General features: G+C 33.2%; 1 long non-coding RNA gene across 3 annotated transcripts; it reads right to left on the bottom strand.

The window, feature by feature from the left end:
• Window positions 1–3,475: 3,475 nt before the first annotated feature.
• LOC124427499 lies at window positions 3,476–19,745 on the bottom strand. Of its 3 annotated transcripts, none has more exons than XR_006942976.1 (3): window positions 19,454–19,745; window positions 4,642–5,023; window positions 3,476–3,682 (listed from the first exon to the last, which is right to left on the bottom strand). It is a non-coding gene; the product is annotated as an uncharacterized LOC124427499 (long non-coding RNA). The 3 variants fall into 3 exon arrangements; XR_006942975.1 differs by having other exon boundaries at window positions 19,449–19,745; XR_006942974.1 differs by lacking the exon at window positions 19,454–19,745 and adding an exon at window positions 8,758–10,687.
• Window positions 19,746–26,263: the final 6,518 nt, after the last annotated feature.

Below are 26,263 nucleotides of genomic sequence, written 5' to 3' on the forward strand. Positions count from 1 at the left end.
AGCAACGACGAATACGGACCTCATCAAGATTATGCTCGCTGAAAATTCGTGATATAGTGTGTGCGAGATAGGTGGATGCCACTAACATTCCCAGGACAACGGTAGATGATCATTTAATCAAGATGGGATATGTGAATCGGTATGAAGTTTGGATTCCACGCCAATTGATGGAGCTTGTGAATCGCGTCTCTACGTGCGATTTGCTTCTTCAGCAACATGAAAGAAATCCTCTTTTAAAGAGGCTTATCACTGGAGACGAGATTTGGATTTTATTTCAAAATGTGAATCGAAAACGCACTTGGTCTAAGGAAAATCGACCTTCAACTGTTGCGAAGCCAGGATTTCATCCGAAGAAAGTTCTTTTGTGCATTTGGTGGGATTGGAAAGGTGTAGTGTATTACGAGCTCCTTCCACAAGGTGAAACGATCAATTCTGCAAAATATTGCAATCAACTCGATAAATTGAAAGCCGCCATAGCCGAAAAATGGTCAGAATTGGTGAACCGACGAGGTGTCATTTCTCATCAGGACAACGCAAGACCGCATGTTGCGTTGGCCGTAAGTCAAAAACTCTTATAGTTTGATTGGAACATTCTACCTCATCCTCCGTACTCCCCAGACCTTGCCACATCCTATTATTACTTGTTTCTCTCGTTAAAAAATTCTCTCCGTAATAAATGTCACAAATCTGAAAGAGAAATAAAAACGTACCTTGATGAATATTTTGCAAGTAAGTCTCAACAATTTTGAAAAGAGAACATAATGAGGCTTCCTGAGAGATGGAAGAAGATAATAGAGCAGAACAGTTCATGTATAACACAGTAAATTAACTAAATCAACAAATATCATCTATTGATTTCCCATAAAAAAAAAAGAAAAAAACTTATGAGACACCCTAATATAAGATTATATCATTACTTTATCTTTTATTTATTATATCACTTTAATATTATTAAAGAATATATGGATATATTCAGAGTTAGATTTTATACGTGGATCATGGAATTAAATATTATTATTTTTCATGGATTTAATAAGTTATCGACATAAATGAAGACATTTATTTTTCTTCTTGTTATTTATTCATTTTCTTTTTTATTACATAACGTAACGATATAAGAAAGAATATTCCAGAAAGGTCGTTCATATGTCCTACTTCGATATTATCAGCATAATTTATTATTGATTCCATATATGTTTTTTTTTCATTTTTTCAATACAGCAGATAATAAGAAAGATACGTCTAATCACTAGATTAAATATGTATAATAATCTGAAGAAATCGATAATAAGTGGTTAACCGTGAAGTCTTTGTATATACGTTTCCTCTTGTTAGTCAGATTGTCTATAATGTTTGTTATAATTATATGTTGCTGCATATATCCCTGTGATATTGTATATTTTCTTCAGATAATTTGAATATTACAGTTCAATATTGATCGATACTTACGTTTAAATATTTTATCTTTTTTCTTTCTTTTGTTTTCCATTTTTTATATGTTTAACATAATTTTTATGACGTTAATAGATCATTATTTAATATTTTTTTATATTGGAAAATAAATTGCCCTCCCTAATTATTCCGATTTTTGTATATTTATTATTGTTATAATAGAAAAAAAAATGCATTTATAATATAAAAATAATATATGTATATGTATGTATCAGTGTGATGTGTGTGTGTGTGTGTGTGTGTGTGCGCGTGTGTGTGTATATGGGTAGTCTGAAAATGGGTACTGACCTAAAAAAATACAAGACATTTTTTTCTTCAAATTTATTTTTATTTTTTTACATAGTCTCCTTGTAAATCTACACACTTTTCCCAACAATGTTCCTATCTCTTTAACCTGTCCATATAGTACTCGTCGTTTTTTTCTACAAAATAATTATTTACAAAGGTGATGGGCTCCTTATTTTACGAAAATCTCTGTCCTCCAAGCACAACTTTTAACTTAGGGAACAAAAAAAATTCGCTTGGAATTAGATTTGGTGAGTAAGGAAGATGCTCAAGTTGTTCAAACCGTAATTTGTAGATTTTCGCCATGGGAAACGCTGAGGTGTGAGACGGCAAATTGTCTTGGTGAAATAACATTTTTTTTCTGCAAATATGGCCGTTTTCCCTCAATTTCTGCCTTCATCTTGTCAAGTAATGATGCGTACTATGCTCCTGTAATAGTTTTACCTTTTTGAAGATAATTGATTAATATAACTTCATGACTATTCCAAAAAACAGTCGCCATCACTTTCCCAACTGAAAAAACAGTTCTTGCTTTTTTTTTGCCGATTTTTCCTTCGCAGTCCACTGTTTTGACTATATATTTATTTCTGGGGTATAATGGTGTATCCAAGTTTCATTTACAGTAATTAATCGGCGCCTAAACTACGCCAACAGAGAGTTGGAAATGTTCATTCGAACACGTTTTTGGTCTAACGTGAGCAAAAGCGATACCCGACAGCTTTCTCATGCCTAAATCTTGATTCAATATGTGACAAAAATGTTTTTTGGACATATTCATAGCCTCTGATATCTCTCTTACTTTAATTTGTCTAGCACCATTTGGTAAACTTGAGCGATGTTATCGTCAGTGGTTGCAGTTTTTGGATGTCCTGAACATTCATCCCAAGCTGATACGGTCACGTTTAAATTCAGCTACTCAAAATTTCACTGTGGTAAATGATGGTGCAAAGTCCCCGTACACAGCATTCAACTCGTCTTTCAAAAACAAATATTTAATGATAGTTCGGTACTCGATTTTTTCCATTTTCACAAAAACACTCACATCGACTCACTCAACGATTATCAAACAACTGCACATCCAAAATAGCTGAAATTTTTGTGAATATCTTTCAAAAGATGCGCAAACACATTCCCTAGCTTTTGTTGACGAGTGCTGTCATCTTCATATTGAGGTCGGAAACTTTTTAAAACACCCTCTGTGCACATATATATATATATATATATATATATCATGATATGGTATGGAGAGAGAGATAAAGATTGAAATAGAGAGAAATATATAGATTTATTCTTTTGTATTATTTTATGATAAATCATCTTTTATATTAATTGCTATTGATCAATGTCTAATCGTTTCCTTGTTCGGTGAATGCCCATTATTATCTATTCACGGAAATAGATATAACGTATGTATTTATAAGATTGATCAAGTTACATCTTATGCAATCTGTAATATATGAAAGGTTCTCATTATACGACATGATTTTTACGTAATTCAGAAATCTATTCTTGTTACGTAAATAAACCTATGCAATTGCCTTATAGTTATTACGAAAATAATAAAGAAACGTAGATATATCTAAGTTCCCATTGTTTGTTTGTTCATTCGTTCGTTGATTCAATAACAAGAATTTTTTTTTTAAATTTGAAATATTTGTAAAAAATATTCGATTTGAGGAAATTATAAGATAAATAAAATGATATTGGTGTACACATAGATTTTTTATTATTACATATTTTATACAGATCGGCGATGCGTGAATATTTAATAATCCATAACAGAAAAATTGTAGATAATTATTTAATATAATATTATATTATTTTATTAAAAATAGAGAAGAAAAAGAAAACGTAGTCTTTTAAATCTTCGTCGATAGGACCTTATATCTTCGTGGAATAGTGGTGCATCGGTAAGTTAGTACATCATTTGTATCGACATAGCTGACTGAAATATTAAATGTTAAAATTAAAAGAAAAAAGAAAAAGAAAGAGAAGAACAAATAGAATATTTATGAAATCGTTATCAATAATAACAGTTTTAATATATTTAATGTATTCAATCGATTATAATAAATTTAATTTATTTAATAAACTAGTTTTATATTAATAAGATAAAATTCGATTGAAATAACGTAATTTATATCATCAAAAATTCATATGATCGAAACAGAACATCTATAATTCTTCTACATCAAATGCCTATTTGGAAATCGAAATTTGTTATAATCCTTGGATATGCCAGCAGATGGTTCTCGTATATCTTCGAAAGAGTTATATTTTTGAAAATTACAAAACGTCGAAATATAACTAATTAACATTCATTTAAATTTTAAATCTAATATCCTGAATATTTATCCAAATTTACTTTATTTGATAATAATACACACAGTATTAAACGAATAAATTTTAAATGTTGAATTAAAATATATTTTTATCACTTTTATATAAAATCGTCGTTTAGTATTTAATATTTAGTTTCTATATTATCATATATGCACGCAATAACGAATCGAAGCCATTGTAAATCTGAGAACACGTGTAATTACAAAGAATAAGTGGGAGATTTAATTAGCTTCATTAATTTTACGAATTATATAGTTAAATAATTCCGGGCAAAATAATGCGCGATACGAAAAAGAAAATAAATAAGAAAGGGAGAAAGAAAAAAAGAAAGGAAGGAAAGAAAAAAAAAGGAAAGGAAGGAAAGACGAAGAAGAAGAAAAGAAAGAAACGTTTCAAAGTGGCTGAGGTGAAGGGGGAGCGGAGAATGCAGAAAAATTCAAAAGAAAAAATAATGCAGTTAAATCAATTAAAAATAAGATTTTAAACTTTTTCATTCGTAAATGAATCTTCTGAAAGAATTGCAACGTCTTCCCCCTGTACCGAAGAGATTATCGATCCTACCTTTTTCTTTCTTCTCGCTCCGAGGGCCAAGCTCGTTCATTCAGTTGTAGGAGGAGGGGTGATGATGTTAAGAGTGAGGGAGAGGGGTTAGTCGTGGTACTGGACTAGGGGGGTGGACGAGGAGTATCGCTCGAGCGACGGTTGGGTACGGAATTAAAGATGGCGGTACTTTTTCCATTGTCTCACCCCCGACGAATTCTTTCTCTTTTGCTCTAACACTCATCTACCCCTCCTTATCCCCTTTAGTCTGCCGTCGTCTACCTTCTTATCGAGGTTGCCGGCGACATAGTAGAAAAATGGGTTGGGCTATTCAATGCCATCGACACAATGGCTCTTGATTTCTTCAAAATGTCGGTATATTCCCTATTAATGGGGACGGATACTGTAAAAATAAAAAAAAAAGAAAAAAAAAGAACATTTTTTTTCTTCCCTTTGGACAGTAATAATTTTTTGGTTAAAATGTAAATAAGTAAATTTAGACTAATTCGTGGTTAAAATAACTAGAGAATTATTCTGTACTCTATCTCTGTCTATCTCTCTCTCTTCCTCTCTCTCTCTCTCTCTTTCAATATATATATATATATATATATATATATATATATATATATATATGTATTTCTGTCTCTGTCTGTCTCTCTCTTTCTAATTTCTCAGAAAATGCTCTGGTACGAAGTTATTCGATGTTGGAAAAGAGGTATTATTTTTCCCTCTTAATGCCTCACTAGGTATTGACCGACTAACATCGCAGTATTTACGCTGTGCCTCCAACTCGAGTTTCTTCGAGTCTGAGAAAATGCTCGTCTTTGTTTTTATTGCTCGAATGGTGAAGGAGAAGGAGGTAGAGGCAGTGAGTCGAAAGGATAGAAAGAAGGGTGAAGGAGGGAGGGAGGTGAGTTGGAAGGAGGCTACAAGGGGTTGGAAGGAAAAAGAGACAAGAGAGCGGAGAAACGAGCTGGGGTATAAGAACAGAAGGAGGAAAAGGAGGAAAGGAAAAGCAAATGAGAGCTTGTGTTCTCTCTCTCGTTCACTCTTTTTCTCTCTTTCTCTTTTTAGAAGGATGGGGCTAGTAATGCGAAAGGTATGCAAGAAATCGCGAGTCCGCTTCCACTCCTCAACTCTCCTTGCCTATCATCTTCCACCACCACCACCATCATCACCCCCTGCCCACCTGCTCCTTTTCCTCACCCACCTTCCAACATCCAACCCCTTTCCACCTTTTCCATTTCCGCAGACTTTTCTGAGCAGCGTCGAAGCAAAAACTTCAAGCGAATCCTTCTGACCGTAAAAGAAAATGACGCTTAAAAAGGAAGAAAATAAAAGAGAACGATGAAGAAGACGCGCGCGCGGACTCGCGAAATAGAGAAAGAGAGAGAGAGAGAGAGAGAGAGAGAGAGAGAGAGAGAGAGAGAAAGGGAGAGAAAAAGTGAGGGAGAGAGATAGAGACAGAGAGAAGGAAGGAAAAAGAAACTGTTTCTCTCCACGTCAGGATCGAACACGTTCGCATTCTGTTTAAATGCGCGCTTTCAATTCGTTCGATGAATGCGCTCAATCCTCGTTTTAACGAGTTTCTGCCTAATCAAGATAATTGAGATACTACCTACTACTTACCTATCTTTCTACTGCCTTTAGCGGAACGACCGAGACTGGGATGCGTTCACGGAAAAGTATGGGTGCCGTTCCGCGTTAACGAAACACGCAAATTTACGAAGTTCCGTCAGAATTATTCGTTAATGGTAAAGATCTCATCTCTTTTCGATATAGAACTTTTCTACGAGACTTTATTTAAAAGGATCAAAATTATGAAATGGATAAAATTATATTGATTTTTATGTTACATATATATATTTTTTTTCTTTAATTTATTATATTAATTTTTTTTTTATATAATATTTCATATTATATATAATATATATATATATATATATATATATATATATATATATATAATGGTGCTATAAATATACCGGTATTACTTGACCTGTATTTTTATGTTGTTGCTCATTAATATTATAGGACGAATCAAAAGTGATTTTTAACAAATCTTTCAATGATCTTTGATATCGATTACGACTTCTTTTTTAGACTATTTTTTTTTTTAAATTGTACAAGACTACAAGCCTATGAATTTTCTCACAATTTGAAGAAAAAATAAGCCGAAAATGCCTCGAAAAAGAGTAATCGATTTTTAAGATAACCTAGAAACTTTTGGTTTACTCTGTATGAAAATAAAAAAAAAATTAGAATTAAACCCAAGTCGATTTAAAACTTTTGTTTAACGTATATAGATTATTTGATATATCCCATATTTAAAATAAAGCATTATAAATTTTGATCTCGGAAACACTTTGAGATATATTGTTTAAATAAGAATTGTCCGATTTTAATGGCATAATAATATAATGGCATTTAATTATTATCATCACATTTATTGTATTTATTTGATGAAAGATTGTAAAGTTATTTTCAAGATCAACTTTGTTCTTTTAATAGTAACCTACATTATCTATAATGGCAATATATTCTCAATTTTTCCAAATATTTAATAAAGCATATTTATGCTTTTGCAATTTACAAAACGTCAATAACCAGTAGCCTTTGAGAAATAATATAAGAGATAAAAAAAATTTATTTTGATCGAGTAAATTTAATTTTTAGTATTATCTGTGCACTATTGTATACCTTTAATTAGCCTATTTATTATTTCCTACTTCTTCTCATACGAATGTATGTGCATGCATGTACCTACGTACATATTAGTGCGATCGTAAATGTCAGAGTGCGTAAATTAACAAATCTGCAAAATTTCCAACGATCGATAATTATACATATTTGTTGAGAAATATAAATATATTTTATCTCTTGTCTTTTTTTTACTTACAATACATTGTCATTATAAATGATGTAGGTTTTCGTTCTAAAAAAGGAAGTTGATCTTGGAACCTTGGATTAAATAAGAAGCAATAAATGTCAAAATATTATTTATTTGAAATCATATAAACTTTGTCCCAATGATTTTTGCATTGAAATGTTTACTAAAAATTATGTAACGTTATACTTCGTTTTTAGGTGTATCATTATCGTCATAGATCAAAGAAAGTTGGATATGTATAAACATGATTTATTTGCCGATAGGCTTAATACGGAGTTCTAAATATTAGCATAATTATTGGCAATTAATTAGTAATTTATATAGTTTGTCCTTCGAGCTATTACTACTTCAAGATCTTCTTGTATAATTTGTACATATCTAAGTATGTGTCCGAAAGCAAAAAATAATCTAACGCTATTGTTCAAAGTGCTGACCAATTGATATTATTATTTAAAAACTTCTTTACATAAATTAATATTGTTATGGAGGATGAACTCAGACATTACTTTTTTCTTTATTCTTTTTTATTGTGTTGTTATAACACATTCCTACAAAAAAAAAGAATAAACTACTGTATTCTCTCCTTTGGAATATTACATCATCTTAAAGTATAAAAGACAATAGAAAAAGAAAGAAAGAGAGAAAGAGAGAGAGAGAGAGAAAGAGAAAGAGAGACAAAGAGAGAGAGAGAGAGAGAGAGAGATAAGTTACGAAGACTTTTTCGTTACGTACGATGTAAAAAAAATTCTACACGATCGCTTTTTGTTGGAATAGAAAACAAGCAAAAGGATGGAGTCGCGACTTGTTCCATAAATTCGATTCGTGGCTGTGAGGTAGAATATATGGATTTGAGAGAAGTCGAGCTCTCTCGAATTTAGATAATTTAATGATCCCGCAAATGAGACGAAACGCGTAATTACACGAGTGAGCCGAAGGCTTTCCATCCAGGATGGAATTTAATTAATTCACATCGAGTCGCCTGATCGTACGATCACGATCGAGAGGATATTAAATTACGTCGTGGATGTGCGTGTACCACGATGCCCTACGTTAGCCTCTATGCAAATACAATATTATCCGTTTCACGACTGCTCAACTGGCGTATGTGATTTTGTATTCGGTTGGGAACACACGTCGACCTCACCACAAATGCACACAGATACATAGATACATATATACACACGTTTAATTTGTAGTTCAAGTTTTATTTCCTCAATATTTTTTCACTCATGATTATTATTTCTTACCTCCATTGATAGTTCTCTTAGTTCATCCAACGAGTTGTTACGAACATTTCTAACGTCAATATCAATGTTATAAAAAAAAAAAGAGAAGGAAGGTGAAAAAAAATAATAATGAGAAGTAACACAAACAAATGAATTATACCGATGTTAAGTTACGACTTCGTCATAAATGACATAAAATTATAATTCGTAAATGACACAAAATAATTTATGATTCATAAATTAATTGATTCATCTCATGTAAAAAAAGAATCTGATGCAATAGTAACGAGATTATATTTTAACTGACATTTGTTTTTCCTTATTTGCACTCAACTTCCGTTTAATTTCACTGGATTATATTTAATGATTACAAACGCGGAGATCACGTAAACAACTTCTTTGTGAAGCTACGAGCTTCTACCAACTACTCGTTCCTCTATAAAACTAAGTAATGCAAATTGCAAGTAAGATAGCTTATAGGATAGGTCGATAGGTAGGTAAATATATAGGTAGGTAGGTAGGTAGGTAGGTAGATATATGTAGGTAGATGTATGTAGGTAGATGTATTACTCTTAGGAATAACGTGACCACGTGGATTGGCACACGTTTGACCAGTATGTTAATTCGTCTGACCGAGTTTAAGAGAAAAAGAAAAAAAAGAAAATAAGAGGAAGGGGACACTTTGAAAAATTCTTACTCGTCGAGGGTAGAATTTTAAGAGCAGCTGTCCCTAACGATCCTTTGTCCGAGATTAACGACAATACCTTCTTTTCTTTTTTCTTTTGACGATCAATACGTACGAACATTTTCAGCTTAAATTTTTTGCTAAAAATTCAATTGATAGTTTTAAACGATACATGTAATAAGATAATTGTCATTTCTCATTAATCCTTTCGTATTTCGTATTATCGTTCGTTTCATGACAATTATCATTTATATGAGTTTTTATATGAAAGACAGAGAAAGAGAGACGAGTTTGATGATAGTCCACCCAATGAGAGTAGCACCAGATCGAAATAGTTTTTCAATTTTCACGGACGATTGGTTGCTCTCCGATCGCAATTTTCCCGTCGCTTAGCTTTTCAATTATCTACCAAACGCTTTCACTATCGTCCTTGTCGTCGTCGTCGTGCTTTAAGGTTCCACTTGCATACTGGTATATACGAGACAGAAATAATTATTTTTCGAATATCGTAAAACGAGTTGATCATTATGAAAATAGCTTAAATCTTATAGTTTTCGTTTCGAGATGTATTTTCTTGTATTTTCTTTTCCTTTTTTTTTCTTTTTGATTTTTCTTTTTCAACATCGAGCTATTACAATGACGCAATCGTTCTTATAAAATTTTATTTTAAGATCTAATAATAATTATTTGCCAAACGTGTATAGATACTTTAATATGTATATGTAATAAATTTTACTATTATTTACGTCCTTGCATTATGACGCATAATGATGCATTCGACAGTTAATGACAGTTTATGAGAACATTTAATATCTCGTTAACACCGGTTATTTATGGATTTCGATAATCATTCATATTATATACTATATTTTACGCTATTATGAATATACATTACATTATTTGATAGAGGAAAAAAATATATATTATATATATATGTATGTGTGTCTGTATAATGATATGAAATAACGAAACAAATAAGATCTAAGAGGCATTATTTGTTCGAACGTTTCGTGTCCGTGAAATAATGTCTTGAAAAGGGACAATAGTTTCTGGATAAATTATGACGTCATAAGGTACCACGTAGAAAGCAAAAACAAAAGATGACGGCATAGCCAGGGGCAAGCAAGGGAAAATAATAAAAGCTTTTTGATCGTATCATAAATCTTTCGTGGCTTTGTTTTTACGTCACTTAAAGCTGTCCGCGGTCTCTTTCTTACTTTCTGGAAAACGTAATCAGTTTCCGTGATCAGATCCTTGAGGGGTCGGCTCTTAAAATTTTGGTTAGATATTTTAAATTTCTTTTTCCTTTTCTCATTCCTGAATGGTATGTCGTCGATAAAATCTTTCTTTGTTTTTCTTTTTTTGTTTTTATATATTTATTTTTATATATCGTAATTAATAATTTAAAATAATTTTTAAAAATGTTATTTGATTAGTTCTTATTTTTTTTGTATTCGTTTTCAAACGATAAATTACAAATCTTTTTCTTATTCGAAATATTTCGGATAAATTATCATCGTCGTTAGAAGGCAAGGAACGTTTTGTGTAAGGAGTAAGTATCTTACCTAAAGGTTACTGGGGCAAGAGTACGAAGGGGTTGATAGAAAGAGAGACAGAGAGAAAGAAAGAGAGAAAGAGAGAAAGAGAGAGAAAGAAGGAGAAAGGTCGGACAAGAAAGGACCGAAAAGTCCGCTATCGTAAAACAGGTTTGTAAATGCTTGGACATCAGGAAATCTTTTTCTTTGTATCTTCTTTTTTTATCCCTTTTTTGCTAATTCTAATCGACTCCATCTTTCAAAGGGTTTTGCAAAACTCTAGAAAGATCTTCCCTACCACCAATTCCCATGCGTATAATCTCGCTGACGTGGTATTAACATCAGATTTACATCGATCAAATTGAATGAAGGAATTTCTTATTGAAAACGATAAAAATTTTCGCGATAAATGTTAACACATTTAAATGAACATCCTCTATGTAAATGTTTTTAAAGGAAAGTCTGACACTAAAAAAACAACGAGTTACATGACTTGCTTTGAAAATCAAAGAAGATTCTTGAAAAGAAAAATAAAAAGAAAAAAAAGAGAAAAAGAAAAGAATTTCAAAGGCGTCCAATTTAATTTGAATTCTTATTATATAAGTGATACTTTTCATTTTTTTTTATTTTTTTTATTTTTCACTCATCTTTTTTTAAAGCAAAATGAGATCATAGATGTGCCATAATAATTCGAGATAAAAGTAGATAAAAGCGGATAAAGATGAAAGATAAAAGTGATAGCAGTAAAAAAGTCCCTACGTTGATCTGCGGTTTTAAACCGTCGTTCGGATCTTTTACGTTCTTCTAAAAACGTCTGCCCAGCAGAGGACGATAAAGAATGAACTCGGGAATATGCTCTCGTAAACTCCGAAGGGCGAGCCCTTCGTAACCAGTCGCAGAAGTTCGTATCGAAGAAAAGTAAGAGATGGTTACGTTTAGCTCATAAAAGCGAAGGAATCGCTTTGGTTGGTTAAGATTGAATAATGAAAATATTTTTCGATCAATTCATACATTCTCTAATAGGTTTAATCAGTGTTTTTAGTCTGTTTTTATTTTTTTCGTCGTATTTTTAATATTTTATAAAAACTTAAACCGAATAAATTTTAATATTAAGAAACGTAAATTTATCGAGATGATCAATTCATCATTTTATTTTTTTTTCAAATATCATTTATCAATTTAGTCGAATTATTATCAAATTAGCATTGAATTTAAATCGATAAAAAAAAGGACAATAATTGATTAATTGTAAATTCGTAGTAGATATGAATTTATTTAGTTTGTTTAAATGACGAAGTTGCTTGTATCGACCTTTAATAGTTTACATAATTCATTGAAATGGCCAGTCAAAAGAAAATTAATGAAAGTTAACATCATCGTAAACTACATTGTAATGTAGAAAGTTCTTGTAAACAATATGTTAACAATGAAACTCAGTAAGTATAGTTTATCATTTACAAGTATCCTCTTTTCTCAAAGAGAAGAGAAAGAGAGAGAGAGAGAGAGAGAGAGAAAGAAAAAGGTAAAATATCCCTTAAAAATTGTCAGACTCTTTCTATCCTCTCAATTTCTCCCTCTCATCCTCCCCACTTTTTCATCCCTTCTTTTCGTACTTTTTCCCCTACAACATCTTTCCCTACCATCTTTAACGTCCGCGAGTCAGGAGAAAAGTCGAGTAAGAAAAGTGGGTGGCGATGATGACCCACCCTTTCGAGTAAGGGAAAAAGAGGGAAAAAGAGGGGGTAGAAAAGATGTAATAAAGATAAAGGGAGACGGAAAAAGGGAGGAAGAAGTAGTTGAAGAGGAAGAGGAAAGAGGATAGAAGTTCTATTTCTTCTCACTCGATCGCCCTCGCATTTTCTTTCTCTTTCTCACACTCTTGCTATATTTCAGATAAGAATAAAGTAAACGGCGAATGGGGTTGCGTCTGGAGGGGTGGCTGCTTCGCTGCAGCGAAGCTATGGAGAAGCGTGCGAGGTGAAAGAGAAGTTCTCTCTTTCTCTGTGTATGTGTGTGTATGTGTGTTTGTGTGTGTCTGTCTCTCTCTCTCTCTCTTTCTCTTTCTTTCTTTCTTTCTCTCCCTATCTTTCTTTCTCTTTCTCTTTTCTTGGCCGGGACGTATCAAAGCGAAAAGGGGAAAAGCAAAAAGTACGACGATCGATGCTACCGGCCACACGGAATACAATGAAGACGCCTCGGTTCAAGGAAGCCCTTACGTTTCTCTCTTTACTTTTCTACGCTCTTTTCTTCTTCTTCTTCTTCTTCTTTTTCTTCTTTTTTATTTTCCTTTTCTTTTTTTTTCTTTTCTCTTTCTTCTCTTGGTCTTCTTTTAGTTTTTTGCTTTTTTCGTTTTTCTCCTTCTTCTTCGCTTTAACAAGTAACGCGCGATAAGGAACACGACCTCTCTCGAGTATTTATTTCACGACGACTTGGGCCTTGTTAATGCCTTTTTCTTAGAACGTAACTTTTCGCGAACGAGTAAAATTTTTTTACGATCGTACGTACTTCCCTTAATCGTTCGACCATGTTAACGATCTTTCTACTATGGACATTCTATTGTAAGTCAATTTAATGTATTTACTTTTCTTCGTTACGTTGACGTTAAAAAAAAAAAATATATATATATATATATATTTATATATATATATATATATATATATATATATATATATTAAATATCGTAACTTATTACAGAAAATATTAAATATTATATTTCATAAAGAAAAAATACCAGACAGTTTTTTCTTAAAACAAAAAATAATTGAATATTATATTTTTTCGATGAAATTACTAAATATTGTATTTTTAGTTTAGCGCATTTATGATATTCGAAAATATCAGGTTTTAACGATTGGCGTGTTTTTATCGATCATTTTTCAAATAAAATTAACAAGTTTCCAATTTTTAAGTTTCTTTCACGCGAATGATTCATGCCAATTTAGTGACGCGTCGTTGCGTGCATTATAATATTATTTTAATTATAATTATAATAATTATAATAATCATGATAAAAGCATTAATATTTAATGCTTTTCTTATACAATTTTTCTCTTTATTTTTTCTTCCTCTTTTTTTTAAAGAAATTTTTTATTATTATTATCTTTAGATTTTTTTGTAATTTTATATACAAATGCAAATTAAAATGAGACAGGATGATAATTATTAATTAGGATTTATAGCAAATATAATAAATATAATTAAGATAATTTACGTTGTTTTGCTTTAACAATTACAAAAAGAAAAAAGATTGGAGGAAAGAAAAAAAAGAAACACAAGAAAAAAATAGCAATCATTTTTCGAGATTTTAGTAAGTTTCGAACGAAATATCTTCTTTTTTTTTCTTCGTTACCCCTATCCGTCATCAAGTTCCAGCTCTTGTCCTCTCCTTCAGAGGGTGAGCGTTCATTGAAACTAAAACAGAGAGAGAAAGACATAGAGAGGGAGGGAGAGAGAGAGAGAGGGAGAGAGAGAGAGAGAGAGAGAGAGAGAGAGAGAGAGAGAGAGAGAGAAAGAGAGGGAACGACGAATGGTGGGATGAATTTCCTAATTAAAACTCGCGTGAAACTATTTAAAACTTAAAAAGGAACGAGGTTAGGCCAAAAGCAACTCGGGGCCCATTATCACTCTCCTCAACGAACTCCTGCAAATTAATAAATTTTCATGGAAAATCTATCTCTTTTATTGCATGTATTCCTTTTTCTTCTTTACCCTTTCTCAAGCTTTTGTTTCTCTCTCTCTCTCTTTCTCTCTCTCTCTCTCTCTCTCTCTCTCTCTCTTTCTCTCTCTGTCTCGCTTTCCCTCTTCTTCTTTTTCTTTTTTTTTTTTTAATATTATCGATTATCAAAAAGAAATCAAAAGAAATACAAAGAACAAGAAGACAATCCTTTTTTTCAGTTACGTCGATCAGATCGTATTTTGTCGTATTTAGCGAGAGAATTGTCTTTGTTTTTCTTTTATTTTCACTTTTCTATTTAACGAACGTTTTCAAGTGAGATTTACTTTAACGGCCTGGTTGGTGTGTAGCGGCGAGCACAGCGTGCAATTAGAAATGCCACTTTTAAGCCGGGTCATAGATTTTTCGCATAGCCACCCTGCTTAAAGCAGGCAAAATTTAAGGGCAGTTTACAAGCCTCTTGATCTATGCACTCGTGGTGCATTTAATTCTCGTTTTCTTTTCCCGTTGTGTACATTAGTTTGTTATTCTTTAATATAGATTTTACTAATTCTTACGATTTGTTTTGCCGATGGAAATTGTCTGAAACTTGAACCTATATAATTTTTATAAGAAAAGTTATGCGATACTATTTTGAAATAATTTTGAATAATTAATAAGGCAAATTCGTCTTTTTAAATCTAAGTAATATTATTGAATTAATTATATAGCGATAATAAAAGAGATCTACTATATCCACTTTCGTAGAAATTGTGCGGCGTGACATCTATACCAGTGTTATATAGTCTTTAAGTGATCTTACGAATATTTTTTCATTCGGTCGATAAGGAAGTTTACTTTTTCTTAACTATCGGTAATAATATATAATATAGAGGGCGATGAAGCTGTACGGAATTTTATCGGGACGATAAAATAATTTTTCAAATCCTATCATTGTATTAGATTATAAATAAAATTTGGAATTATCTGAGAAATTTTACATTCGTTTCATGAATCACTTGTATAAAGAAATAACGTTAAATTAACGAGAAAAAAATATTAATAGATATATTTTGTTATCTTTTTATCACCAATTTAATAAAATATTTCATTAATAAAAAATCAAATTAACGGTGACACAAGACCCATAAAAACTGTTTTTAAAAGTGCATAAATTTAAATCGATTGCAAGGGAGATAAAATTTTTAAATTAATATTAATGAACAATGATATTTTTAATTAATTCATATTCTGAATGTAATTATGCAATATTGTCGCGATAATAATATATCCATATGAATAAATATCTACAAACTTAAATCCCATTAGCGTTTATTGTTGTCCAACAAAAATAATAGCCACTAATTTTGGCTGAATGTGACGGACCCGCTACGCTAATAAAGTTTAAAATTAACGCGACAGACGATACTCTGTCACGAGAATTGCAGCAGATCAAATGAGTCGTGACGCACGAAACGATCATCGGCTTTCAATTCGCGATTTAGAAACGTAATATACGTCATTGACATTAAAATTATTGAATAAATTTTACTACTTTGATAGTTAATTACTTTCTGGAAAAAAAATATCTATGACGAAATCCTTTTAGAATGAATAACGAATTGTTGGTACATGATCAATTAAAACTTAAATATCATTTTATTTGACCGTACGATTGCAAATGAAATAAATATGAAGAACGTATGTATTCATATAGATCAATTTCATTCGATATAAGCCCGTGTAATAATTTCCAGACATAGAGAACGCAAATTATTCTATGCCTTTATGAATTCGTGTAAAACTATTTTTAGTATTTCCTTCCACGTGAGTGATAGAAGTTGCATTAAACATTTTACCAATAATAATAAATTTATTATAACAATACTGCGAACTCAATAGATATTATTGTCGCATTATTCAAAATAAAATAGTTTTGTAAATGATATTACGATGATTAAGAGGAATAAAAAAGAAAGATATCGAGACGAACATTATTCTATGAACTAATAGAATTTCGAAATAATTTTAATCGTCAAAATATCTGTAAATACATTTATATCTGAATTATGATTGAATTTTGATAATAAATAAATCGAAGAAACGAGATAATTTAATTTTGAAAAAGATAATAATGTTAAAGAAATGTGTAAAAAAATAAATAAAGATAGAGAGACAGAGAGATAAAGAAAAACAGAGAGGTAAAAAGAAAGAGAGAGAGAGAGAGAGAGAGAGAGAGAGAGAGAGACAACAACATAATCGATTTTCGTCTTGAGAAGTAATAGGTGCGTGGGTTTAGGCAGTAAAAGCACGTTTAGAGAGTTTAGTTCGATAGACGAGAAACTCGACGACCCGGCAACCATTGCTAAGGTTCTCATAAAAATTTTACCCTCTCCTCGTATCCCTTTAAAGTCTGCGTCTCCATCGCTCTTACACCCCCTCTCGTGCTTTCTCTTGCTTTCTCTCGGTCGTTCTCTAAGCACGGCTAATTCAAAATGGCGTCGCCACCCCTATATCATTCGCAAGCCTCCCCTATTCTAGGAGAACCCCTCGACGAAGCGGCGCGTTAGGGGTGGGGCCACCGAACTATGGCGCCCCTTACACCCTTTGCTACGTCGAGGAACTTCCAACAAATTGAAATCCTGCATTTTCCACAGGCCTAAACCTGGAAGCGTTTTCTCTCTCTTTTTCTCTCTCTTTCTCTCTCTTTTTCTCTCTTTCTCTCTCTCTCTCTCCCTCATGCGTAGTCCTAACGTTTTCTTCTTATTCCATTTTACTATATTAGAATATATTGCAAAATAAGAAATTCATTGAAGGAATATATTAATAATATTACTTATTCTTTTTTCTTTTTTGTTTCTCTTTTTTCTTCTTTCTTCCTTTTTTTTTTTTTTTTTTTTTAAGAAAAAACGTGACTAATGCAGTGAAATTTGTTTTTTCTAATAATAATACTTATTTATTCTTAATGGTAGTTAATTTGTTTCATATTTGAGAAAAACTTTAATGATAATATATATCGATCTAATAAATCTATAAATTCGTGCCATAATGATAACGTTATTTATACGATAGATAGAAATCGTTTCTGGTTAAATGTGATTTCTTAAAATCATTCAGGTAAATAATAAAAATATATGCGCGAAAGAACCTCCAGCAAAGTAAACTACGCTACCGAAAGAAACTTTCATAATTATAATTTTACGATTAATAAAAAAGATCACGTGTTGTTTCTAGCATGCTAAATTAATTGAAACGAAAAAAAAAGTAAAGAAAAAAAAAAGAAAAAACATTATTCGACTGTAAATACGATCGATACATAAACACGCGCAAAACGATACAAAGCACAAGTTTATTTTTTTATCGATTTTAATATCACAAAAAAAAAAGAATACATAATTATAGAAATACACGATATAATAAATTAATAATAATTAAACTAATTCTTTCGAGGTTCTGGATTGGTTCGAAGTCGAGTCGGATGTTTATAGCGAGATCAGAAGCAAATACTTTCAGTGAAGAGTTGCCTTGGGGTGTTCGATAAAATGTAGAGAAGTGCATGAGGTGATTGCAGCATGAGAGAGGGGGAGGATGCGATAGCAGTGGGATGAGGAATGAGGCAGGAGGAGAAAGAGGAGGAGGAAGAGGAGGAGGACTGGTGTTGAATCGGTTTGGATGGAAAGACCAGTGAAGCGGAGTTATAAGAGAGGGACAGTAGTGTAAGAGGTGGAGGAGGAGGAGGAAAGAGAGGAGGAGAAGGAGGAAGGGGAGGAGGAGGAGGAGGAGGAGGAGGAGGAAGAGGAGGAGGAGCAGGAGGATTAGGATTAGGAAGGGGGAGTCAGAGGTAGGTGTTGGTTGTGTCGGAATGCGAATTTGGACATCGAGGGAGTGTCGCGTCCGTTCCGCAAATTTCGACGACCGCCGAGATTTCGCGTCCTGTCCATATAATCACCGTTCTCCGAATTCCACGAACGAGATAGTTAGGGCACTTGCGGCAAATGCCAAACTTTTCAAACGTTCACGATCTTTCGATTTTTCTCCGCGACACCTTCCGCGGCCGCGTCTCCGACGAATCGAATTCTACCGTCGACCAAACGTATGTAGTACTTATGTATATAATACATATGTATGTACATACTTACGCGCTTCTCTGTTACAAATAGCAAATGCAAAACCAAAAACGATTTTCTCTTTCGTCGGAATAATTATAAGCGATGTATGTATTTTCTACGTCTACGTATGTTTCAAAATGTATTTTATTTAACTTATTCCTAAAGTTATTTTGCGTGGAATGCGCCTGATTCCCAAATATGTTATTACTATCTAAACTCGTAAACGATATAGCTATGTATATTATTTGGTTATTGTAAATTCTCTGTTGCATGTGGAATTTGATATTTGATAATTGTATATAAGTATTATATATATATATATTTTTATTTTTAATCTTTAAATCTTTAATCGAAGAAAAAGAAGATTGAAATAGAATTCAAGATTTTATTAAAAAAAAAAAAATATTAAAAATAATTATGAAACGATAACTTTCCTTTTTTTTTATGTCGAAACGATAATAATCTAATTCTTTAAAAAATATATACAAATTATTTATTAATGTATTATTTATATTTTATGTATGTAGATATATATACATATACATATATATACATATACATATATATATAATGTATATAAATAAACACACACACACAAACGTTATCTCTTTTATCTTTGATTTTTTGATAAACTATAATACTCACGTTTTTTTTCCTATCAAACTTCAAAGTTAATAAAATAATATAAAATACCTGAAATTTCTTAGCTTCTCCAAATAAGTTCAATATACCTTACGTGTTACGTATGCGGCCATTCCATAGTCGTATCAATCCCATATATATACATGGTGTAAATATATCCAAAGCGTGTCAAAGTGCTCGTTCGGTCAAGCATGTGTGCGACTAGCGATTAGATAAATGATCTTGAATATGTTAGGTAGAAAGAGAGAGTGAGAGAAAGAGAAAGAGAAAGAGACAGAGAGAGAGAGAGAGAGAGAGAGAGAGAGAGAGAGAGAGAAAATGAAAAAAATAAATAAATAAAAATAAGAGGAAGCAATAGGAGGAGACGTAAAAATTTTACGCGAATTTTTCCGCGGCTCGCGTCGAACTGACCTCGCCCTTATTTTTCGGCCCTGTTCGTTCCTTGTTTCCTACTGCTCCCTCCTCATCGACCGCCCCTTCCTCGTTCTCTTTCTTCCTCTATCTCCTTTTCTCCCTCGTCATTCTCTTTGTCCCTCTTTCTTCCTATCCCTTCACTCTTCGCAACCCGCGTCGCGGGATTTTTACGATTCTGCGCGTGGAAAAATCACCTTTTTCCGGTTAACCCTCTTGTGAGACTGCGCGTCCCTCTAGCGATATCCTTCTTCCTCCAATTACTTTTCTATATAACTTTCTTCCCACGTTCTTTCTTCCTTAAACATCTTCTTCGTTTATTCGCTAATACAGAGAGAGAGAGAGAGAGAGAGAGAGAGAGAGAGGGAGAGAGAAAGAGAGAGAGAGAGAGAAAACGCGTACAATATTCATTTATTTGTTTCATTTCTATTTTGTTTCTTTCAAAATTAGTAAAAGAATAAAAAAAAAAACTTAAAAAATGACAGAAAAAATAAAATAAAAAAAAAAGAACAATTATTGGAATTTCATATACGTATAACTAAGATCTTACGTTTATAATTTTTGATATTAGATCGCGTAGGTAATCAATCGAAGAATTTCTAACAAACTTCTATAATTTGATTGAATGAACAATCCGAATTCTCTTGGGAACGAATTTTACAAAGCAAAAACTTGATATCTTAAAAGTATTCTAATAATAAACGTAGCTATGGGTGCCTTCATCGTATCTCTCATTCTACTTCGATTAGACAAACGGTAAGGGTTGAATCCTGAAGGAAAGATATAAACTCGAAGTAGAAAGTGAGGAATTCAAAAGGAATAAGAGAGGAGGAAGGAGAAAGAGACAAACGGAGGACTCGACTGGGATCCCCGTGAGACCATAAATTCGCCCCTCGAACCGAAATTCTCTCTCTCTCTTCCTCTCTCTCTCTCTCTCTCTCTCTGTCTCTCTCTCTATCTCACTTTCTCTCTTTCTCTCTTCCCACGTGCCCGATACAGAGGAAGGAACGCGAGTAGATTACGTACACACGTACGTACAAGGATGGGCATATAAATTCGACTCGCGGAATAAGGATCGGCCCCTTTCCAGACGTCGGGTGGTTCGCCTGTTCTAGGCTGAGTGCTAGCGTGTAGAATGAGAAAGAGAGAAAGAGGGAGACATTGAGAGAGGGAGAGAGAGAGAAAGAGAGAGAAAGAGAGTGAGCGAGTGAGTGAGAGAACGAAGAGACGAGAAGAGGAAAGAGGGTGGCTAGGTCGGCCACACGGAGGAGGGTGGGTGCCACCTTCTTGGATCAATAAATGATTTAACATTCACAAAATGGCGGGTGAGCCCCCGGCAGGGGCGGAGAAATAATATAATCTACCTTAGACTCTCTCGCTCTCGCCTTCCTCCACCCATTCTACTATATGCGTATACGTGTGTGTGTATGCGCGTTAACGTGCACATCGACGAAAATAGCTATACGAAAGGAGTGGCAGGGAGAGAGAGAGAGAGAGAGAGAGAGAGAGAGAGAGAGAGAGAGAGAGAGAGAGAGAGAGAGAGAAAGAGAGAGAGAGAAAGGAAATCTGAAAGTACACGTATATGCTCATTTACCAAAAGAGAAGCACATACAGAAAGGGGTGGTAGGGTATCTAAGCATGCTCACCTCTCTTTCTCTCTCTCTCTCTCTTTCTCTACGACTAACACCGAAACTACCGCTCAACCCCCGCTCGCATCGTCAGCAGAGTAACGCTCGTTCGAGAATTCTACTGTTATTCCCCTATATCTCTGCTTTCCGTATCAACCACCAAGATGTTCCCGAAAGAATCGCTAATAAAAATTGCACTCTACTAATGTAGCCTTGAAAATGATTGCTAAATCTTAATAAGCCAAGGTATAAATTTATTACTTATTTTTTCTTATGTTATTTTATCTATATTACAACATGAAATGATTATTATATTAATTTATATAATATATTATATTAATTTTATTAATGATATAAATATGTGATATAAATATATACGACTCAGATTATTCTTATAATATTCCAGGCTCGTCTATCAAAAAATAAATTCAAAGTGTGATTCTTTTTTACCTTGGAAAAAAAAGAAACAGACAATCTTTAAAAATGCAATCACATTTTCAACGAAACGAATTTAACAAATAAATTGTATCATTCTTATTTATTTAATTAATTCTTCAGTAATAAATAATACGATTCTTCAATCGGATGTTTGTTCCAGTCTCTGGTTTTAATCGAATTTATTTACTGGGTGGCGCGACGTTTGCTCTAAAAATTTCGAGTCACGAGTAACGGCTTCGTTAGGTCGACATATTTTACGTTAATGGGGGTAGTAAAGTGGATTTTAAGAGGAAGCAAGCAGGGCTAGAGCGTGCGAGCGAGCGAGCGAGGAAGGAAGGAAAGGCTCGTAGGTGGATAGTAGGAACTGAGGGTACTTTGGATTCGAGGCCGGTAGACGTAGAAGATCCCTAAATATTAAGGGGGCATTAACGTGGTCGGCCATTTTGTGTGAGGTCTAGGCGTGCGCGCGCGCGGGCGCGCGAGCGAGCGAGCGAGCACTCGTGAACGCGCATGAGGAAGAGAGCGCGCGTATAAGCGAACCTTCTCTAGCGTATATTATTATATTATAAGAGGGTGCCCTGGCGCCTCCCAAGATTATGGAAATCGCGACGGGTATTAAGGGGAGAGGCGAGCTAGGTTCTGTCGCATCAGGAAGGAACGAAGGAATAGGGTAAGAGAATAGAGAAGAGAAGAGAATAGAGAAGAGATAGAGAAAGAGAAAGAGAAGGAGAAGGTCGGTGAAGGTGATATTACGGGGGTGGAAAGGAACGTGAAATGCATATACATAGAGTACACTCCCTTCTAACACCGAAACTCCTTCGAAATTGGATCGGGAAATTGATTTTCCGATATAATCCTTCGATTTCTTACACTGATCTGATGATATCGTGAGGCTTTGAATTATAGAGGTTCTAGATTATAAGGCGCGATAAACCGAACGGTTTCCGTTCCGTAGAAGGATTCTTCGCTCGTTACTACCAAGAGGACGTTCGAATAGTTTCCACTCAGAGAACAATCGGCGGGATTATTGCAACATATCTCTCGAGTATTTTCCTAGTCTCTGTTAATACGAATCTGTGATAGAATTTCGAATGTTTGTGTGGTACGGAGTCATTTGGAGGATGGGATCGGGGAGGAAGTGAGGAAGGGGTTTTTTTTCTCTTTATCTTCGTTCATTATAGACATTTACAATTTGTGCAATCGTAAAATCGTAAAATTAGAAAAATAAGTAAGAAAGAATTTTTGAAGAATTTAGAGTGAAATTATGTTCGATGAAGGATTTACTTAGAAAATGTTTTCTGATAAGAGGTAAGAGAGCATAGCCGGGAGGTAGATATTCGAACGACGGTTTGTTCTGTCACATATCTTCATTAAGGGGGTGGTAACCGGCAAGGCAGGAGGGTACTTAGTTCGCGGAGGGTAGTAGAGGGTAGGAAGGAGGCAGTAACTACCGTCGGAGAACCAGGTTCGGAGTTCCTCCAAGTTTGTTGTGTGAGAAAACAGGGACTGATTTGAATTTATATTACTTGGCCTCCCCTCTGAATACGGTCCTAGGCTAAGGAAATTTCCATATATCTGAGAAAGCTCGGAGTCGACTCGCGAAATGAATGTACCCAAGACGCAATTCGAATTTTCGATACGTTCTCTTTGAGAAAATCGATTTTCTATTATCGAAGAAAACTTTGAACTATCCTTATATATAATCTTAATTTTTTAACGAGAAGATTTTAAGAAGGTCTAGCGTAGATAAAACGAGTCATTAAGAAATATATATATATAAAGAAAAAGAGAAAAAAATAGATAAGATATTTATTGAAAAGAAATATACGTAAGAAACTGGAGAACAAAATCGAGAATATTCAATAAAAATTGATAATGGTGTAATCAATTTATAAAAAATTGAATAAAGAAAATGGGATCGATTTTATCGATCAACAAAAAAGAAGGGAAAACGGTGACAAAGGAGAATGGCGGAGATGGCGGAGTGGGTGTGTAGAAGGACACGCGACGAAACGGCCGTTTAATTCACTGTACCAGCTTTCTCCGATTTGTAGAATGCTTTAATTCTCGCTTAACCTTCACGTTTTTACGCCAAATTTTCATCGGTCTCACCCTCGTTACCGCAGGAAGAGAAAAGCGGATGGGTAGGTAGCCATTTACGCGCTTAAGCACTTTTTAAAAGCCCCTATATTTATGCCACCTCCGGATACATATTCCAACCTCTTTCCACCATTTTCTCTCTCTCTTTCTCTCAACTCTCTTTCTCTCTCTTTTTGTTCTTTGTTCTTTCCACTTTTCTGTCTTTCTCTTTTGCTCGTTCTATCGCGCACATTACGAAAAGCGAGCGAGAACGAAACAATTAAAACGTTGAAACGAGGCTGAGGGTCCGAAGTGAGCGTCCACAGTGAAACGTGGTGTTTTCACACTACCCTTCTCCACTTTCGCACGATCCTTTCGCAGCACTGGTTATACAATAATCTGGAACGCAAAAGAAGGGAGTTTCCCGTTGGTCCTGGCTCTTTAACATGTCTTCCTAGAGATTTCGCGGTATTTTTCCTGTGATTTCAATGGAACTGCACCGAAGTTATTTGTTTCTTATCCTGTTATTTAAATGAAATAATACGTCTATATGATCTATCATTTTTCTTTCCATTTCGATAAATCTTTGAATTTTTATAATGATCATTAGCGAATAAATTCGTTATCGGTCACTTGACTTATCCGATTATTGTCATAATTATCAATTTATAGCACGTGGCGTGATGTTTCTCCTTAAAGATACGACACGAAACTGATGACTCCGACCTCTTTCTATCAAAGGTCTGAAATCTGATGGTAAGATATAGGACGGAAGTATTTCTTTTAGAAAAGAAAAAAAACCTGTTGGCTGGTACGTCGAATGACCAGTCACGTGAGATTTGCAACGTGGCCAACGCGAGGACAAGAAGGAGACATTGTGAAAACAGACTCGCTTTCCGTGAGCCACGCATGAATGTGGGACAGCATGCGGGATTCCCACAGGACTGGTCCTGGCAACCTGCTGTCGTTGGTTTTGCCTTCTGCTTCAATATTGAGCAGATACTGACCAGTCAGTCAGTTTAGATCCTGAGGAATTATTGTAACTATTCCATGTGTGTTCATATCCTTCTTAATCGCATTAAAGAATAATCGAGAATCTCATGACTAAATTCTATTCAATGAAATTATACGTAGATATTTATTAACTTTTATTACCATCGGAATTATTTATTTTAGTATATATCATTTTTAATAATATTATTTAATGTCATTCTTTACAATAATTGACTTTAATTTTGCCTTTAATTTAAAAAAAATCCTAAGGCGAGATTAAAAAGTTAAAACTTTCTAAATAATAATAATATGGAACCATTTAAAAAAATATATATTTATATATGTGTATGTGTATATGATTATTATTATAATGACTGACCGATTTAACAGTGGATTTAACTGGATTACATTATATTTTAATTTTAATTAATTTCTGAAATATATACTCGTTCGAAAGAGATAATGCCACTTTCTTCAGAAAAATTTGTACGATATTAGAAAAAAGATAAATAAATAAATAAATAAATAAATAAATAAATAAGTAAATAAATAAATAAATAAATAAATAAATAAATAAATAAAAGAAGACATGTCGCATTTTCAAAGCAAGATCTCGAATTGTAACTTTCTTGTAACCTGTTTCTCGTCTTAGATTCTTCGAATACCAGTTCGACGGCTTTCCCGAGGCTCAACGACAAATCGATCGAAACTTTGGATGATAGCATAACTTGTCTGGCTGCTCTTCTAGAAATTCATACTGTACTAGTCCGATGACTTTCCCGATCTTGCACTGCGTGTGAACGAGAATTCTGTAAATAGCCTGTAACATAACAATGGAATCCAGTTTCTTATAATTATGTGTGAGGAAATAAAGTAATTTTTTTTAATATACAATTACAACGGCGTGTAATAATAATAATAATAATAATAATAATAATAATAATAATAATAATAATAATAATAATAATAATAATAATAATAATAATAATAATAATAATAATAATAATAACAATATTTAATAATAATAATAATAATAATAATAATAATAATAATAATAATAATAATAATAATAATAATCTAATAACAATTATAACGTCATTATTATTATTCATTATTATTATTACGACCATAAATCATTCGCGTTATACCCTTTTACAATTCTAAACAATTTTTTTTAGTATCTAATATAGATTTTCTTGGATCAACAGTTCACTATAAGAGTCTTCTTCCGTCGGTAGATATTCGTCTTTACCGTGTATTTAAGTATATCCAAAATTGAGTTCGTTTTTGCATTTCTTGGATTAATTAAGAAACTACTTCTGTTAATATTTAAAAATGATAAAATTAATAAGCAT

This window comes from Vespa crabro, chromosome 10 (genome assembly GCF_910589235.1).
Source record: "Vespa crabro chromosome 10, iyVesCrab1.2, whole genome shotgun sequence".
Lineage (NCBI taxonomy): Eukaryota > Metazoa > Arthropoda > Insecta > Hymenoptera > Vespidae > Vespa > Vespa crabro.